This window comes from Cylas formicarius, unplaced genomic scaffold, assembly GCF_029955315.1.
Source record: "Cylas formicarius isolate icCylForm1 unplaced genomic scaffold, icCylForm1.1 PGA_scaffold_6__28_contigs__length_40554024, whole genome shotgun sequence".
Lineage (NCBI taxonomy): Eukaryota > Metazoa > Arthropoda > Insecta > Coleoptera > Brentidae > Cylas > Cylas formicarius.
In genome coordinates this window covers 11,436,547-11,457,384 of record NW_026844347.1, presented here as the reverse complement: position 1 = coordinate 11,457,384, position 20,838 = coordinate 11,436,547, and the positions used below count along the sequence as shown (strand labels likewise).

General features: G+C 35.6%; 1 pseudogene; it reads left to right on the top strand.

Moving 5' to 3' along the window:
* Window positions 1-325: 325 nt before the first annotated feature.
* On the top strand, window positions 326-14,588 carry LOC132703956 (alanine--glyoxylate aminotransferase-like; annotated as a pseudogene).
* Window positions 14,589-20,838: the final 6,250 nt, after the last annotated feature.

Genomic DNA, 20,838 nt, shown 5'->3' with positions numbered 1-20,838 from the left:
GTTATTCTTAATTTTATCAATACTAATTTTTCCAAGAAAGTACCGCATCAAATCTAATTATTAATGTGGTATTTTCAATATGATTATAAAACAACATTCTTACCACGCCACTGTGAAAGCCTCTATAGATATTTAAAACATTCGTTCATATTCCCGCAGTTAGTACTGGTCGGTCGGTCCGATTTGCCCAAGCGATTTAGTTTCAACATGGACGTAGCCCCGCCTCAAGAACTTTTTAACCCTCTGAGGGTTCTGAATATAGGTAATCCTTATGGGACCAGAACCCTCCAATCCTGCTCCAAGTGTCCTTCGGGCTCTTGCTCAACCGGTCATCGGACACATGCATCCAGAGACTTTCCAGGCAAGTTTGGAAATAATTAAATAATTAAAAACTTACCTAGCAATTAACATTAAAAAATCATTCATATTTTAAGTGTTATAAATATTAAAATTAAATCAAATATAAATTAAATCTGGTTCCTTCTTCAATTGAGATTCGGCAAAAATATATTATTATACGTAGGGTTGTAACTCTAATTCGATCTCCCCAATTGGTGCTGTTTGTATTATCCGATATATGCAGTTTAGAAATTTTTAAAATTTCCAGTAGTTCCGCAGATAATTCTGGCATTATTTAAAAAGACAGCCGAAAGCACATTTCAATTTTTTCAGCTATGAGAAGACCTTTCTACGAATGGGCGCCATATTGAACTTTTAAAATTTTGTTTTGATTTAATTTGAAGGCGTACATTTCAGTTCTTGATAAATAAAGCAATTCTGAACTATTCCAAAACTTGAGATAATGACATAATGACTACCATTTTTGTTTCAAAATATATTCGGGCAAAAAAAATTTTTAATAAAGATATCTGGCTCATTTGTATTTTCTAACAAAATTAACAAGATTTGGAGTACTAGTCCAGTCATAATTCCATCAAAACTTGAAATAACCTTTTCGGATGATTTATTTCGGTTCACCAAAAAACAGAGGATAGAAATTTTTACCAATTAAATGGAACGATAAAAAAGACGTCTTTCGAGAACACTCATCTGTTAGAGATATTTGATTACAACACTTTATTCCATATTTCAACCCGGCAAAATATTGTCGCAAAAAGATATCGGGCTTATCCTTAGTGAAGGTAGACATGAACAGAAATCTATAAAACAACGCAAGGGAAAAATAAAACCGATATCTCCAATTTTAAAATATTCAAGGGAGGATTTCTCGGATTATTTTGTGAAAAAAGTTCCCATGATTTAATTAATTAAGATATCTTCTCACGGAACAAAAACGAAGGGGGGGGAACAACTTAATAAAATTTATTGATAATAGATAAAGATACCAGTGACTTTAATATAATTTGGATATTTCCCTGGGCCAGAGCAACTAAAACCACTACCTTTTCGTCTATTGACCTTCTCATATCTTGCTTCGTTTATGATATATAAAAAATAAAAACTGTTTTATTACATATTTTTCTACACTCCAATGACACTCGCGAACAATTTGACTAAAAGCAATTTAATATTCATCATACAAAACATTTGAAAAATGTGTTGCCATGATGCAGGAATCCAATCTTGTGCTCATGTACTGTCAAAAATATCAGGGTCGTTTCTAATTGAATTGCACCTAGCAATGATTCGATTTCCTGGGTCTTCTACATTCCACAGGACTAACGCAACTACGGGCTTTTAAGTGGTCTCCCAGGAAATCCACAGGGTTTAAATTCGGGGATCGTGCAGGCCATAACTAAGGTACTCCTCAGCCAATCCAGCGATTTCCGTATCTTAGTGTCAAAAACTCATGAATAACCTGACTAAACTGCGCTGTTGCGCTATCGTTCATATCCAGAAATCCAGGAAGCCTGTGTTCCATAAAGATGCGGTATACCGATAAGTCTTTTTAAATATTGTTGCATCTGTTTTAAACACTCTGAAAGGAATTTTAAAAAGCTATATTTTTGCCACATATTATGGCAATAGTAAATTGGAAAATTAACCATACAGCAATAATTTCCTAAATCACAACACCCAAATCACCCGAAATATGCAAAGTTTTATAACCATTCTGTATTATTAATTTTACAAATTTACACCAACCTTTTCAAACTACAAATAGTAATTAACCAAAAGTTCTTACAATTTAGAAATCCAATTCCGGTAAAGGATTCGAAATAAAACGGAGAAAGTAAAACTGGTGCGTTCTAAACTATATTTATGATCATCTAGGTAATGGATGAAATTAAGAAAGGCCTTCAATATGTCTTTCAAACTAGAAACGAGGTAACCCTATTTATTTCTGCGAGCGGTCACGGGGGCATGGAAGCGTTAGCGTGCAATTTGATCGAACCCGGTGATAAAATTTTAATCACGGGAAACGGATTTTGGGGAAATAGGATAGCTGACTTGGCTACAAGATACGGTAAGCGTTTAAACATAGTAAACGCCGTCGCAACACCGAAGGCCCTTTCCTCCTCCCTACCGCATTTCCATACTACTTGACTAGGCAAAAAATAAATCTGGTAAAAAAATTTACCGAGTATTATTATTTACTCTCTGCAGGTGAACCAAAAAGCAGTTCTAAAACACACTTTTTCCACAATCATTAGCAAAGTTGATTAAAATTTGGCTAAAAACAGTCAGCAAAGTGTCGTTTTCCCACAGAAGTAACGATTTTTTAACATTTTTTTTACAAGTGATAAATGGCATAGCAATGTGCTTTAGATGGTATCTTCAGACATAATAAGTTAAATACGTTTCCTCAAACTATTTAACAAAAGAAGTAATTAATTTTTGAAAAAAAAATCTTAGAGACCGAAAAGTGAACAATTACTTATTCATTAACATTTTTTATTCTTTTAAGTTTTTTTTAATTTATTACCACTATAATCGCTTGCAAAAGGTCAGTGCAAAATTGCGCCTAAATTTACACAGATCTACAATGATTTTGACGTTTGAAAGCTGTATTTTAAAAATGTTATTTTATTAATATACATACTATGACATGAATATGTTTGTTTCATGTTAGGCATGACTTTTAAATAAATTGATTTTTATGGAATTAAATGCAACACTGGATGATATGCAAAGCAACAGAGCGCAGAACCGCCAATACAGTTTTGTAACCTGCTTATGCTCAATTTAGTTGTATTGCTCGTCGTGCAACTGTTCGCGGCTATTGTCTTCGCTCTTGCATATTTTTAGTATTCTGGAATATATAAATATGGAAAAAAGGCATTGTATGCACAATCCAAATGACTTTTGTAATATCTATAATGACACTTTTCAAGAGGATTTTGTCGGTATCCCTTGGCATCTCATTATTCAAGAAAATTATGTTGACCAGAAAATAGATATGTTCAATTTCTTTCTAACTGAATTTTTTAATAGACATGCTTCTTTTGCGGTTTCTAAGATCACCAAAACCTATGCTCCTTGGTTAAAACATACTATTCGTGAAATGATGAAAATGAGAGATAGTCTATTGTCGAAATATAAAAAATTTAGATATATCGCTGGCTACATTGCTTATAAAGAAATAAAGAATGTTGTTACAACTGCAGTACGCAAAGAAAAATCGACATACTTGTCTTACAATTTTGATTCTAGGAATTCAAAAAGATATAGAAAAACTTTAAATATGTTTAAAATTTATATTCGACCGACTTTGGAAATGCCACCTAACCTAAAAATCCCAGTGATATTTATTAATCACTATTTTACTTTTGTTTTTGGCAATATTAACAATTGCCCCGAAGCCACTTCTTTCTATAAAAATGGCAAGTTCAACTAGAATTTAAGCTAGCAAATTTTGACTCAACTAAAGCCATTATTTCAAACTTTAAGTCAAATTCTGCTGGTGTTGATTGTCTATCTGCTAGAATATTATCGCGCCATACTTTACACATATTATTAATTACCCTTTGGATTTAGGCTATTTTGCTAATATTTGGAAGTTTCCTTTGATCACACCATTGGCAAAAAATAACAATCCCAGTGAGTTATCTTATCTAAAGTTTTGGAGAAAGTCATAAATATAAAAATTTATGAAGTTTTTATTTCCATTCATATTGTAACTAACAGTCAATCTGGATTTCGTAAAGGTACTATTAGTCTACTTGCGACTGTACTTATATCTTTAGATTACTTTAAACCTTTTGATCGGCTTGACTATAAACTTATGTGCTACAAATTGAGTTACTGTGGCTTCGATAAAGTTTCGACTGGTTTTTTTGAAAACAGATATCAGAGAGTTGCCCTTGACAATGTAAGTTCTGAATTTCCCCCTGTTTCATCAGGTGTACCGCAAGGTACTGTCCTAGGACCTATATTATTCTTAATTTATATTTCTGATATTTATGCATCCATCAAATATTTCAATTTGCATTCATTTGATGATGACACTCAGCTATTTTACTCCTTCGATCCTAAATTATTCGATATTGCTTCAATTTATATCAATTTCAATCAATATTCTTCTAGGAATAATCTTCAACTTAATGCTAAAAAATGCAGTGTAATGTTCTTTTCTCCTAAACCTAACATTGAACAAGTATCCCAAATGTATTTATTAATTAATGGAGAACGTTTGAAAATTGTGAATTATAATAAAAACGTTGATGTTATATTTGATTGTAGACTTAGGTTCGTGGAACATGTATTTTTGTGGGTGATTATGAACTATGGTTTAGTCCTCTACTACCCATTTTATAGGATTTCCAACAAAATCTAGGAACTTAACTGCCTAAAAATTGACAGTACTTTCAAGCACTTTTTGGCGTCTATGGTTTTTCAAATTATTAGCACATCCAATCCGTCCTACTTACGAGCTAAATTACAGTTTTCTCACTGCCACGATATCCACACGATTATAATTCTGTTGTAATTTTTAATAGTACGCCTGATTCAGTAAAATCACATTCAATTAATTCAATTAAATTCTTTAAAAAATATTTCAGGTTGAAACTCGTAACTTCTCAGATAATTTGATTTTCTATTATTCCATATTACTATTACATTTGTTTATTATACTATATTTAATTTATCAATGTATTTATAACTTCCTATTTAGTTTTAGGTTAAGTGGAGTAGCTTCTGCTACACTTCGCCTCTTCTCTCTGTATATTTGTATTTAACAATATACAACAATAAAGGCAATTTATTATTATTATTATTATTATTATTATTATTATTATTATTATTATCTGTGACAGTTATACCATGCTTATTTTAGTGTAAAAATTGTCGACCAAGACAAATCTTGGTTTCCTCATGTTGTTTGTTCCGTGTGCGTTGAAGCATTAAGAAGCCGACGAAAAAGTAGGAAGAAATGTTTAAGCTTTGGTTAGTTTAGTTAGTTCCTATGATATGGCGGGAGCCAAGGAATCACAGTGATGATTGTTATTTTTGTTCAACAGATGTCTCAGATTTCAGAGCCCGGAGTATTAAACCAGAGCGAATGAAATGCTTTATTTAGAGATTTACACCTTCCAAAGGATGCATGCGAATTGTTAGCGTCCAGACTTCGTGACAAGCGTTTATTGGCTACTGGTGTCACATCAAGCTTTTACCGGAATCGCCAAAAAGAGTTGTGTCAATATTTTACTTAGGAAGGAGTGCTAGTGTATTGCACCGATATTCCTGCCTTAGTTTCAAAATTAGGAAATGTGCCATAGAAGAATGACTCAAATAAGCGTAGTTTAAAAGGCGTTTTATTGCACAATGGTAACGAACTGACTTCGGTTTCCGTTGCTTATTCGGTACATTTAAAAGAAACGTATGAAAATTTAGCATAGAATGGCATTCTAGAACAAGATTGCTTTCGAAAAATCGTCGGTGGGCGGGGCAAGTTCGTAGCTTGTAGCGCAGACCAGATTTGTATTTCAAGAAAATGAAGCCAATTCGGGTTTTTTGTTCTTGAGGGACGCAATGTTTTTTTTTCGTGCTCCTGGGAACCACGCAAAATCGATGTAATTGAACCCACCCTGTATGTCACATCTAGTCGAACGTCAAAGTTACGTCCAATTTTGGTAAATGTTAAAATTTGTACTGGTAATTGCTATTAAAATAATATTTTTTTCAAATATCTCGCGCACCCTGTATTATCGACCAAAACTGGATCTCTCTTTCGACCCAGTTTACGATAATCTTCAAATCAAATTATCCCATCACTAACAGTTATTTATTAATCGCCAATAATTTCCCACAAAAACGACATACCCTGTATATAATTCAAACATTGTTCGAAACAGTTGTTATAGGCCTGGGTCTCCCACCTTTGCTGGTATACGAATTTTTCCAATAGAGTCCAATTTCTCGAGCAGCATGTGTGATAGACGAAAACCGCAAATACAAAAATTGCAACTCTTGATGCGGCCTATGACACTGTTTGAAACGATTAGCCATATTTTTACTGTTTTTGATTTGAAAGTCTCTTAGATTTTTGCCTATAATTTAAAAACCCTGTACACAATCAAAAAAATGCTTGAAATAAATCTTATAGCATTGGATCCTCCGTGTTTGCCAGTTAAAGAATTTTGCCTTGGTTAATGGATATGGAGAAAAACATGTTTGTCTACAAGCAAAATTACCAAAACAAAAATTTGAAAAATGCGGGTCTAAACATCTACTTCTCCGCCAAATCTGAAGTCGGTAGCTGCAAACTTAGGGCACCTATTATGTTTTTTATAATTGCACGGAATATCTCGAAAACCCTGTACAATAGGTGAAAACCTTAGATACAAAAGTTTTAGCTGCGTATGCGAGCTTTTTTGCCATGTTAAAGAAACTGATATCTGAAACACAGTTCTTTAGTTATCGCCAATTTTCAATAATGAGGGGACCAATTTTTCAGTTTTTTTATCTGCGGCGCACCCTGTACATTTTTGAAAAATTGTCAAGAATAAAGATTTATGCAGTCAAATCTTCTACGTCCTCATTCAAGAATTTTTTCGGTTCCATAAACAATTTTCGAGAAATTGTAGTTTGGATGAAAACTACGAAAGTATTTTTCAAAATATATTACAACACTTTCATCGTCTAGGTCATAATGTGAGTTTCAAAGAGCATTTCCTGTTTTCAGATTTGAACTATATTCCTGGAAATCATGGAACAGTTAGCGAGAAACAAGGAGAGAGGTTTCACCAAATGTAGATATGCCCCTAAAAACATACAGTCGAATGTCCGGACAACGCAGCAAAAAGTCGAAAATTTCACTGAAAAAAGTCTGAGCAAAGTTTTTTTTTCAAGTTTTTGAACTTGAATATCACTTTTTACTGAATAAAAAAATTAATTAGTTAAGACATATCGTTTCTTCCCCTTTAATATTTTCAAAAAAAAAAACTAAAATCTGATCAAATAAATACATAGAAGTTAAAAAATTATATAAAATCAGTTTTCAAATTAAAAATATCGGTCAAAATGTTTAATTTTGTAGACCTTTGTTATGTTTTTGGTTTTTGTTTTATTGCTCGTAAACCAGGAAATCTAAACACGCGATGTATGTATATGTTAATCTAAGGTTTTTAGAGTTCATAAGCAAAAGTACAAAAAGGTTTTTGGTGCCTGAAGATGCTGAATGACGACTTACGTTTCGTAGATGAATTAAAGAGTTTGTCAAAATAAATCCACATTTTCTGCAACATACTCTCACGAGAGCTGGAGTCGTGAACTATTATAATCTTTCACGACAATCCTACTTGTATTTAGGCCACATTTTCTTCCTCCTTCCTTAAATTCCAATTTGTTCCATGCTCTTCTGGAACACTTTCTGCCTAAAGTTGTTGAAGATGTTCAATTAAATTCACGCGAAGGAGGTTGGATGCAATTAGACAGTCCTATACCTGGCCGATGGATAGGACATCTACGCGATAACTATCAAAATTTAATTTCCGGTGAAGGGACGTTTACCTGACTCAACTCCTCTGGATTATTTTGTTCGGGGTTACGTTAATAATCATCTTGTTAAAATTTATTGATTTTCCGAAAAATAATATCAATGAATTTTTAAATCGAAGAAGATCCGACTATATAGATCGTAACAAACGTGATTTGAAATATCCAACATCGTTAAAGACGCGTGCAGATCATTATATGTTATTTCCTTGGTCTTGTCGGCTTATAACTTGTTCGTCAATTAGACGCCATCACGCGCTATTTTTGTTTCTTATTTTGGTACTTTCAGAGAGAATACTATATCCGTCCACAGTCTAGGCGAGCGTTTGCAACATTGTTGTTCATCAGCCACTCCCTGTAGCAATGATTGTTCCATATTATCATGCCGTGATATGTGCCCAAAAAATTTTGCAACATTAGATGACACCATGCTATGTGTGAGCTTAATTTAATTTAGAATAGACACATTGGTGCGCTGGGTGGTCCATGGAACTCTCAAAAGCGTGAGCCAACACCACATTTCACACACACCACAGCATCAATTCTTCTATCTTTATAGTGCACGTATGCGATGTGTGCCAGTTAATCAGTCCCATCTTTGTTTTTATAGATATGTTGTGGTCTTTTCAGATTTTGGTTAATTGACTCGTTGCTTCCGTTATTTTGCAGTTAAGACCACAGGTAAATGATGTCACTTACCCCTTCAGATAGATTTTTTTTCTGCGAATATTTAAACGAACTTGTTTACAAGACACCGGTACAAGCACTTGAAGTACTGTTAGAACACATAGAACCAATATTCGTTCTATTAAATCCTCGTATTTGTACCCGGGTACAGATAGCCACAAGTATTGCAGCGATAGCCCCCATACGCACGGCATTGGTTAAGTTGTTCAAACTCTTTTTGTAGTAATATAAACAAATTATAACTTCCAAATTTTATTGGAATGATTGCTTTCGAGTTAGTTCGAGTTATCTTGATATCGAAATATTATCAGATGCACAGATGCAAACAAACTTTTTCAATAAGAAAGCGAACATTTAATATATGTAAATCCTGTTCTTGGGCTACTTAACCGGTGGCAAAATGTGCTAGTTTTAGAGCAGATAATATACAGCATGATTTTGCGGGCATGTAATATAATTGTATAATTGTATTGTTATAAATCTTTAGTTGTTACATATGCTGATACCAACTTTCTCATCAGGAGGTATGATGCCTGTTTTAGACCAGTCTCTTGGCCACTGAGCAGTTTTTTATACTGCTTCATACAATTGGTGAATAACAAACACGCAGAAGTTTCAATAGCTCGGTAGGAATGACATCTTCCCTGTGGATTTGTTGTAATTAAAATTTTTAATTACTTGGGTCACCTCACCCTGCCTGGTGTGCCTGACTACTCTAGATTTTTGTACATGTGTCGATCCTCCCTGTATAAACCCTGGTAGTAGTCTCTCCATACTTCAGGCACCTGCTTAAGCACTGTTCGCATTTTCTACTGCATGCGATATTGGTTTGAAGTTGTTTTTTAGTTATTTAATTTTGTGGAAAAGGTCTTCTGGCCGGTTTGTGTTAACATGCGGGTCAATATCACGATAGAGGTGCTCATAGTGTGTAGATTTATGTTTCCTACATTTTCTCTACACATCCCTGCTTGAAGATCTGTATTGTCAAAATATCAGGGGATCATCTAGTCCATCGCTCTTCATCTTTTTTCTGGTTTCGCAGAGTGTTCTGTCAGAGATCCAACGTTGTTTCTTGCAGGATAATTTAGTTTCTGTTCAGTGTATTATTGGTCTTAGTTGAGGTATATATATTTCGAGTTTTATCTTGACCATGGACATCAAAAGTTGGTGGTCACTGCTACGGTCAGCTGATGGACGGGTCTTTGTGTTATGCACTGATGATCTCCAGCATGATTGAATAAGGATATAATTTATTTGGTTCTTATGTAACCCACCCTTTGAAGGCTAGGTATAAAACCTTTTGTGATGATGTTTGTGCGTTGTATTAATTATTATATATTAATTATTATAAATTTGTAAATGTATTAATTATTATAAATTTATTATACTACTCCCTCATTACGTACTCCAAGTCGGAATTTATTTACGACCGTACGAATGTGGTCACGGTTAACCGTTGATCCGACCTCAGCGTTAGTCGGAAATTTATCGTCACATTTGCCCAAAGTCATTTTATAACTAAAACCACCATCTAAACTGCTTATGTTGATTATTTGTTAATTTAATTAAGAAATAACTAATTATTTGTTATTCATTCCAAAAATTCACTGTTAAAATGTATTCATAAGCTTGATATATATTTCAGGTGGAGTCGTTAAGAAACTAACATAGAAATTGTCTCGCAATTTCAGTTTGGTCGAGATTGAACATGCGATTGAGACTTTTAGACCGAAAGTTCTGTTTACAATTCAGGGAGAAAGTACGACAGGAGTTTATCAGCCGTTAGAAGGCATTGGCGATATTTGCAAAAGGTAACTTCACACAATAATACTATATATATCAAAGAAGCCGAACAAAACAGATTTATTACAACATTCAAAATAATGAAATGGGACAGTTAGGATGCCATACCTGGGTCATCTTAATCTCGTTTTGAACTTGTCAAACAGAGATTTGTTCCATACAATTTCGAATGAAATAAAGCTAGCCTTGTTGCATTTTACTACTAACCAGTGCAGAGTTATGCAATATATCTATGGAGTATTTCAGCGTCTGATAGTATTTTAACTGGAAAAAGTCAATCAATTCACACATATTTCTTATGAATCGAGAACTGCCTAGGGATGTTATCATCTTATCTTCTATACTTCGTTCTGGACAAACACGAACTGAAAGTAAAATAGTCACATGAGTCTGGCGATTGAGAGGGTTAAGAGCTCCTACTCTGTTTTATCCAGTCTAGTATTTCTTATGGATTTTGTCTATTGGTGAATGCGACTGAATCTGCAGGGATGTTTATAAAGCAGAAGAAAGCCATTCGCATTTTTGCGAACGCTGGTACAAAAGATCACCGTTGTCCTGTTTTTAAAAGCCTCTGTATATTACTTCAATTCAATGTTTACATCTGGGCCGGTTTGATAAATATTATAATAAAAGCCAACACATCAACTGAATCCCAATATCTTACGACTCGCTGTTTCAGTCAGAGATTTTGTGCCCTAGCTTCTTTGCAACAAGCATTTTCTAGAAAGTCAACGAAATAAAAAGTTTGTGACCCGGAACGAACTGTATTTAGCTGACCGAGATTTGGACGGTGGCCGGATCCTATCTAAATTATTCTATTGTAGATTATTTTATTGTAGATTATTTTATTGTAGATTATTTTATTATAGTATAAAGTACAAACTAAATTAACTCTGAAGCCTGTATTTTTTTACTTCTAACTTACTAGCAACTAGCTGTTCATATGCGATTGAGTTGGGTACAGTAAACCATGAAGTTCTCCACTACTGGTTGCCAAATCCTATTCATCACATTTTTATTGCTAAAAATATTGTTCCTATTTGATACGAAGGAACCTAATTCAAATTACTATTCTCTATCTTGACTCGATGTGTCGTGTGTGTTTTGACATCCATATCGTTTGACCAATCGTCTGTTCCGTATTGTTCCTATTTGATACGAAGGAACCTAATTCAAATTACTATTCTCTATCTTGACTCGATGTGTCGTGTGTGTTTTGACATCCATATCGTTTGACCAATCGTCTGATCTTTTCTGACATACCCTTCACATTGTGTCTCGTCAAGTAAGCATACCATTGAGTCTATTGCGAAACCGGACCATTCTAGAGCAAAACTGCTTTATCGCTATTCAATTCAGATTTGATAACACTTTCTCCTAAGTGGATTTTGTAAAACTTAACTATCTGAATTCAATCTGAGGTGCATGATTTTTGTCCGGTGTCTAGGGATTGGCTCTATAATAACAGATTGTGTTAAGCGTTTTTACAAGTAAAAATTAAGGATTTCGAGAAATTTTGACAATACGTGAGGACTCAGGATCGATAGTACCCTAGTGAAAGTCCCATACCTAAAACTCTCTAAAATGTAGACCTCTAAAACAATCTGAAATAAATATTTTTCTATATTGTCGTCAGATCTCGGAAAAGGTTGTCGGTAGAGAACTAATGGATTGGATATCCACGTCGTTTCAAGTAAAGCAGAGAACAAAATTTGTTCGTTTAAGATACAACAGAGCTAAAACTGCACTTTCGACTTTTCAGATACCAATGTTTATTGGCTGTAGATACTGTGGCATCGCTTGGTACAGTTCCAGTCTTCGTCGATAGATGGAAGATTGACGCTATTTATTCGGGTTCGCAAAAAATTTTAGGAGCTTCTCACGGTCTAGCCCCTGTCTCGTTTAGTCCCGCAGCTGTGTAAGTAATTTAAATAATGAATACTTACAATAACTGTGAAAGCCCTATATTTTTAAATTAAGTATCGTTACACCGCAAAACTATCGTGCCAGTCTACTATTCTGATATAACTCTCGTGGCTCAACAGTGGGATTGCTTTCCAGGCAAATCCAGAATGTAAGTATCTAAATAGCAGAAGAAACTTTATTCATTCACAAAATCTTCTTTTGGTAAATCTTTCTCTAATCAGATATAGTAGCTATTAGACATAATAGAGATAAAGAAATGTTTTGCTTGTCAAATATGTTGTATGAACGTTCCTGATTGGTATGATTTTACCGTTGCGATGTACTAATACAACCAGCAAGCGTTTTTTAAGTTTGGCGAGTTTAGAAAATAAGCATGGCAAAAAGTTGTAAGTGTACAGAAACTCCTTAGTCTCGGTAAAAGACAAGAACTGTAATAAGCTTAGGTTAGAGTCTCCCGGGAATTTCATCCATCCATCATTGTAATGGTTTTTCTATCAACTAACCAAAACTATATGTGTTTTTCAAATGCTATTTAACAGATTCGTAGTAAAACACTATATGGATTAATTTTATTTCTCATTTTCTTATATGAGCACAATCGGTCAACACAAAAGTTATTTGTCTAGCAAGTTTGGAAAAGAACAATTATTTACAAAGAATCAAAATTTTACTTTTTTACTTTTACTACTCCTCCACAAGTAAGTAAGTAAGTAACTACTTTGAAAATCCACATCAAAATACTTTTGGTTTACGGATTTATATATATGCCGATAATAAAGGTATTACGCAAACCAACATAATACAATATTGAGGAGGAATAGGCAATATACCCATATAAGGGAGTTATTTCAAATTTCAACCAATACGGTCTTTCTGGACAGCATTTTGCAGTATATACGACCTCTACATTATCTAAATCTATTAATTATTAATCTATGATTTTTAGATATCATCATACAGTATCTTCCAATCTGCTATGCGCCTTTAGAGAGGGCTTGGCAATTATTACTCAGGAAGAGATAGAGAATGTGATCGCGAGGCATCAACGATGCGCGAGTGAACTCTATAGAGGCCTGGAGAAGTTGAAACTCGAATTCTTTGTTGAAGAGGAACACCACAGACTTCCATCAGTTACAACCATTAAAGTTCCAACCGCCGTGGACTGGAAAACGGTTCTTGATTATATAACGGAAAAGTGAATATCTATATCTATATTTATTTATTTATTTATTTTATTTATTAACCGGTCGGGGATATATAATAGAACCCACATAATTGTGTAGCCTAATAATAATTGGCTATTGCTGAAAACCAATAATATTTATGATTTTTTTAAACTAGATTATATAAATATTTTCTTTATTTGAAATTTAACATACGCATCATAGCCAGTGGAAATTTGGTCGAAATTGACTGAAGAATAGTAAAAAGATTATTTTGATTGTTTCATTTCCTTTGGAATAATGTTGCAATTCTGTCGGTGGACAGGAAAATTGTGCGTATGTTTTTTTATGTTATAATATATTTTTTCCACTATGAGCCATTTACTAAATCCGATTAATTTATAGAGCGTGTTGCTTTCTGTTAGAATTCAACTTACTGGCTTGGTCTTTCTATTTGTTTGGTGTTTTGTTTATAAGAAAACCGGCATATTAAATCACAGAAAACTACTATCCACCTTGATTAGATACCTTTTATAATGAATTAAGTTTGCTCCACGAATAAAGTCCAACACCCGGCCTTCCGTTATATTGTTTAAAATACAAGAAGTCGCCACGCAAATTTACCTAAAAAAAAAGCTCATCATTCTCGTCAAGTGTATTGTTGTTTTTTGACAATATATTGTCACAGAACGACATACACACTTTTACCTTTGCAACTAGCAGGCCACACGCAATCCATTGAACATTAAAGGTATATATCAGTTCAAAAATTCAATGTTAAAATTAAGTGTTAATTTAGATATTTATGGTTAAAAGTAGTATATCAACGAATATTCTAAACCATGATTTGTACTTTCTTGCTAAAATAAATAAATATGCCACCTTATTTCAATTTGTAGTGGTGTAAGGATTTTTGAGTTACTTTTTAATAGGTAAATCCTGCCTAGATACCAGCTGGAGGTTGCCAGTTGGCGGTTAGGACCAACCGTTGGCCAGGTGTTCAGGATTGGTCTAACGGGCTACAACGCCACTCCAGAATAGGTGGAATTTGTGTTGTCTGCTCTGCGAGAAGCATTTGCATATGCAAGAACAAAACCATCGAAATTGTAAATCGTGACAAACAACTGCTGAAAATAAATAAATGTTGCAACCACAATTTTTGTACTAGTTTCTTTGATGCCCATTGAAAAGTTACGTTGGTAGAGGTCTTGGAGGCTTAACAAAATTATTAGTTAGTATTATTATTATTATTATAATTATTAGTAGTAGAAAAAATAATTTTTAAGAATTATGTGAGGCCAACTTAATTTTTTTGAATTTTATTGAATTAAATAATAATAAAAATAATAATAATAGACTTTAGATTTTAGACTTTATTGGCCATTAAATACATTACAAGAACAAGAAATGGCAAGTCACATCTGTGAATGAAAATGAATTAACACTATATCAAAGACATTCTAATAACATTCATAGAGAGATACATAATTATCAGATAGACAAACACCAAACATTGAAACAAAAAAAAATAAATAAATAAATAAATAAATTCCCAGTTAGTATTATGGAGACACTCGTGAAGCAACACGGATGTACTCATCGGCAGTATAGAATGCGTTCTCCAATAGAAATTGTTTTATTACCTTACAAAATTTAGTGAATGGCAGGTCCTTGACAACGGTTGGTAGAACATTGTAGTAAATAATGTACAATTTATTTAACTCGGATGTGCGCAGCCTAGTATAGCCCTGGACAATTAATTCAGATCCCCTGGTGTAGTGATTGTGGCGACCACAGTGCTTTGGCATATCGTTTTTTAGCTCATGTATGCGAGTGACTGTATAGTAAATAAATAGTGATGGTAAGGTCAAAATATTAAGCTTTGAGAAGAGCGGGCGGCAGTGATCACGAGGTTTTGCATTCGCAATCACACGTATCGCTCTTTTTTGCATAAGGAAAGCCTTGCGGGCATGCACGGAACCACCCCACAAAACAATAGCGTACGCTAAGTGGGAATGGAACAATCCGAAATAAGCAAGTCTTGACATGATAGGAATGAGTGACTTGTTTAAGTATCTAATTAGAAACAATTGACTTGACAGTTTGTGGCAAAGGTGTTCAATGCGATCTTTCCAAGAAAAAGTACGATCGATCCAGACTCCAAGTAACTGAACCGGAACATTGTTTAAATTGTGCACCTTGCTACAAGAGAAAATAAGATTGTTTGTTTTATTTTCGTTTAACTGTAAGGAGTTCGACCCGAACCATCCACGCGCTCTAGTCTTATTGGCCACACTATCAATACTAAGTTCATATGGGTTCCTAGCTCGGTATAAAAGAATTGTATCATCCCCGTAGAGCGTAGTTTTACATGGTATGTGGGAAGGCAAATCATTGATGTAAACTATGAACAGCAGGGGCCCGAGCACCGAGCCGTGCGACACTCCAAACGATACCGGCAGGCTAGAAATACTGAATCTTCCATTCACTTCTACACCCTGAAGTCTACCGCTAAGGTAAGAGCGCAATAATCTGTGAGGCATGCCCCTGATGCCATACCACTCGAGCTTCTGCATCAGCACTCCATGATCCACACAATCAAAAGCCCTCGTGAGATCACAAAAGGTGGCCTCCGCTATTTCACCAGCGTGAAAGCCTTCGACAATGCTCCCCACAACATTTAGCAAAGCATGCGTGGTGGACCTTCCGCCCCTAAACCCGAACTGTTCTTTGCACAAGAGTTTGTGTTTTTCAAAATATTTAAGCAAACAATCTTTTAAGATGATTGCAATAGGTCTATAATTTGAGAGGACGATGGTATTTCCCTTCTTGTGTGGTGGCACAATCCTGCTTATTTTTAACTGTTCTGGAAATATTCCAGTTTCAAACATCTGATTAATTAGATGAGCTATAGGGTCAGCTAAAAAAGTTGCGGTATGTTTAAGAACCTTTGAATTTAGGTTGTAGACGTCTAAAGAATTAGAATTACTCAAATATAGAATTGTGTTATAGACTAATTTACTAGAAACCGGATCCAGGAAAAACGACCTCGTGGGACTTGATTGCCTTCTCATATAGAGCATTGGATCATTTATTTTTTTTTACTTCGGCAGTAATAATAATAATAATAATATTAATAATAATAATAATAATAATAATAATAATAACAATAATAATAATAATAATAACAATAATAATAATAATAATAATAATAATAATAATAATAATAATAATAATAATAATAACAATAATAATAATAATAATAATAATAATAATAGAGACGTGCGTCGGTGGAAGGAGAGGGACGGGGGTGAATTTTTACCTCAGTCAGTTCCTCTCCGGGCATGGATACTTCCGGCATTACCTCTGTAAGTAAGTACTGCGGAGAAACTGACAACGCGGAACATACGTTTTCCGACTGCTCACGATGGACGGTAGAAAGACAAAGACTCGAGACGTTAACTGGACCGATTACGCTAGACAACGTGATTGACCTGATGACGTCGACAACGGAAAACTGGGACCTTGTGGAGAAATTCATAAGGGACATACTATTAAGAAAAAATGCAGACGGCTGCCTAGAAGATTAACATAACAACACATGACGTGTTGACTGATACTGCACGGAGAAATACAGGAACGACAGATACGAACGCCACTTGGCACAGACACGTTCCCTAGCTGGAAGTAATGTGAACAACAGTTCCCAGCTAGGTGGTGAAGACGAAGGGTTTGCTGGGTTTAGCCGGTGAGAATCCCCGTCGGGATCTTCCCATTATGTGGCACAGTCAGCACGCTAGAGCTGGTGTTTGACTGATGTAAGATTCCCAGCGTTATCCCTCGGAAAAAAAATAATAATAATAACGATAATAATAATAATGGATGATCTTAAAATATACGCGGATAATAAAGAAAACATTGAAAAATTAATACAAACTACAAGAACCTTTAGCGATGACATTCATATGAAATTTCGGTTAGACAAGTGCCGAATAAATGCGATGAAAAGGGGAAAATGGAAGAGGCATGAAGGATATGACATAGGTGCAGAGGAAGGACAGATAGTAGGTATAGAAATCGAAGAACTGTATAAATATTTATTATATCAACAATCTAGAGGAATAGATCAGAAAAACAGCAAAGAAATATTGAAAAAGAAATTCAGAGAAAGACTACGGGCAGTTCTTAAAACGAGACTAAATGCCAAAAACACAACAAAGGTAATAAACACATACGCCATATCCATCCTGACGTACAGCTTTGGAGTGATAATCGCGATGTTCGTGCCATGAGCACTAAATTCTGTAAAAATCACCCGCGCAGCTCGGTCGAAAGAGTAAACACCCCACGTGAAAGAGGGGGCCAAGGTATCGTGCACATACCGACACACCACCAGAAACAAATCAGTGCTCTCAAAAAATACTTCAACGACAACAACACAAACAGCCAAATATACAAAACTCTAAGGAAAATTCATGGAAAATGGACACCACTAAACCTAGCACAAGACACCAGAGGTGAAGCAGGTGAAGACAACCTCGAAGAGAAGTGGAAAACAAAGGAACTCCATGGCCGCTATCCGGCATCACTGATGCAACCGCATATCAACAAAGACGCGTCCCTGATTTGGCTAAAACAAGGATACTTGTTCCCCGAAACCGAAGCATTTGGAATTGCAATACAAGACCAGGTCATTGCAACAAGAAATTATAAAAAATATATAATGAAGGAAAATATTCCAACAGACAAATGTAGAATGTGCGGAGAACAAACTGAATCGATCGACCACATAATAAGCGGATGTCGAATGCTTGCCCCAAAGGAATACACCAAACGACATGACAACATCGGCAAAGTAATACACCAAGAACTCTTGAAACTACGCGACACAGAAACGAAGGAGACAATACCGTACTGCAAATACAATCCAGAAAGTGTAGTTGAAACGGAAAACTACAAAATGTACTGGAACAGACAAATAATAACCGATCTATCTCTGCAACATAATAGACCAGACTTGGTGTTTACCGAAAAAAAAAACCAAACATACCTACCTGATTGACTTCTCCGTCGCACTCACCACAAACCTACAAAAAAAACATGACGAGCAAATTAGTAAGTACTTACCTCTTGCCAATGAAATAAAAGTGATGTGAAACCAAGAAAGAGACATTTTAGTACCAAATATTATAGGCGCAACCTCAGAAATACCACATACATTGATCGCAAACCTAAAAAAGCTTAACATTAGAGAACAGACATGCCACCAACTACAAAAAATAACTCTGATTGTAACCAGCGGAATTGTCAGACTCGTACTTAACGACCCCCACAACTAAACATTTAAACATGTTCAAAATAACCTAAAACTTACCCACCTGTCTTCTTGCAGCCAATGCCGAAACAGGGAAGGAGTCACATCCAGCGATGACTGAGGAATCCATTAATTAATAATAATAATAATAATAATAATAATAATAATAATAATAACGTTGTACATTAACGGTGTACTCAAGGGTGAAGCTGATCGGTGCGAGGACATCATGCAACTACATGACCTAGTTTACTTGGCTGCAATGGCGACTCTCCAGCTGCACAATTGGAAACTGAAACTGGCGAAATCGTCTGGGATTACAAGCAGCAAACCCGGATGGGAGATTCGCTTACAAAAACAAATTGCCGTACTGAGACAGGAAAATGGAATCCTGATCGAGGTACAGAGGCCGCAACACAGTTCCAAGGTGAAAGAAAAGTCCCTAAAAATCTTTAAAAAGCACCAAAACGAAGAGAACAAGACAGTAACCGAGGTTCTTGACAACCTTAAACAGAGATTGAGGTTGAAAGCGAGTAGACTTGAGAGATACAGAGAGGCACATCAGAGAAGAACCGACAACAACCTCTTTAACACAAATCAAAAGAGGTTTTATCGAAAACTAACACCCAATGAGACAGGAAATCGGGAAGGCAAGTACCCACAGCCGCAAAGAGATAGAGAATTCTGGAGTAGCATTTGGGAGAAACCAATGCTACATAAAGCGAACGCGAAGTGGATCAGATATGAGAAGAAGATCAGAGAGACGATCCCGCACATGAAACCACAAAATATTACCGTTGATGACGTAGAACGTGTCCTAAAGGACGATGCTAATTGGAAAGCACCGGGCCCGGACAAGATCCAGAACTTTTGGTATAAAAGGTTCACGTCATTAAAGCCCAGTCTCAGCCACCTCCTTAGTCACCTGCTGCAAAACCCCGAGTCTGGACAATCCTTTCTAACTAAAGTAGTTACTTACCTGCTCCCAAAAACCGATCTACCAGTAGAAGATCCTTCAAAATACCGACCCATCACATGTCTGCCTACCCTCTTCAAGATACTGAGCTGTATTCTTTGCAATAAAATATGTGAACACCTTATCGAGTATGATCTCCTGGCAGAAGAACAAAAAGGCTGCAGAAAGCTATCTCAAGGCTGCAGGGAGCAGTTTATGATCGACCAGGTGGTTACGCTAAATCATCTAATATACATGGATGACATCAAACTGTTTTCAACAACAGAAAAAGGCCTTACAAAGCAGATCAAGTGCATTGAGAATTGCTCTAACGATGTCAGAATGAGATTCGGATTGGACAAATGTAAGACGAACTGCATAACAAGGGGAGAGTGACAAGAGTCGGATGGACATAGGCTAATTCAAGCATTTGGAAGGGGGACCATTGAGGCCATGCGGAGGGAAGAGACATATGAGTACCTTGGATTTGCCCAGGCCAGAGGAATTGCAACAGACGAAGTAAAGCGACAGCTGGTAAAAAAATTCAAGCATCGAGCCGCATCAATTCTCAGAACTAAACTTTCGGCGCACAATACAATCACAGCTATAAATGCTTTTGCTGTCCCAGTTGTTCCGTGGACCCGGATCGACCTGGATGAACTCAATCATCGCATGACAAGAGTCTGTTTCACAAAACACCGCAAACATCACCCCAAAGCTTGCATTTAGAGATTCCACTTGCCTAGAGCGATAGGCGGCAGGGGAATAACTGACATACGCCTCCGCCACAAGAGTCAGGTGGAGTTACTCAGACAGTATTTCTATGGTAAAGAAACGCCCTCGGCGGTGCATAGAGCTATTATCAAAATGGATGGAAGCCTATCGCCACTTAACCTTAAAAATAGGGAATACAGATGTGACCAAGATTACAATATCGCCACCCTTCAAAGCAGATGGACAGAGAAAGAATTGCATGGCAGATACCCCCACCACCTTAGCAGCGAATATATCGGCGCCCCAGCTACGATGAAATGGCTTACATCAAGGAACATATTCCCAGAGACCGAAGGATTCTTATGTGCAATACAAGT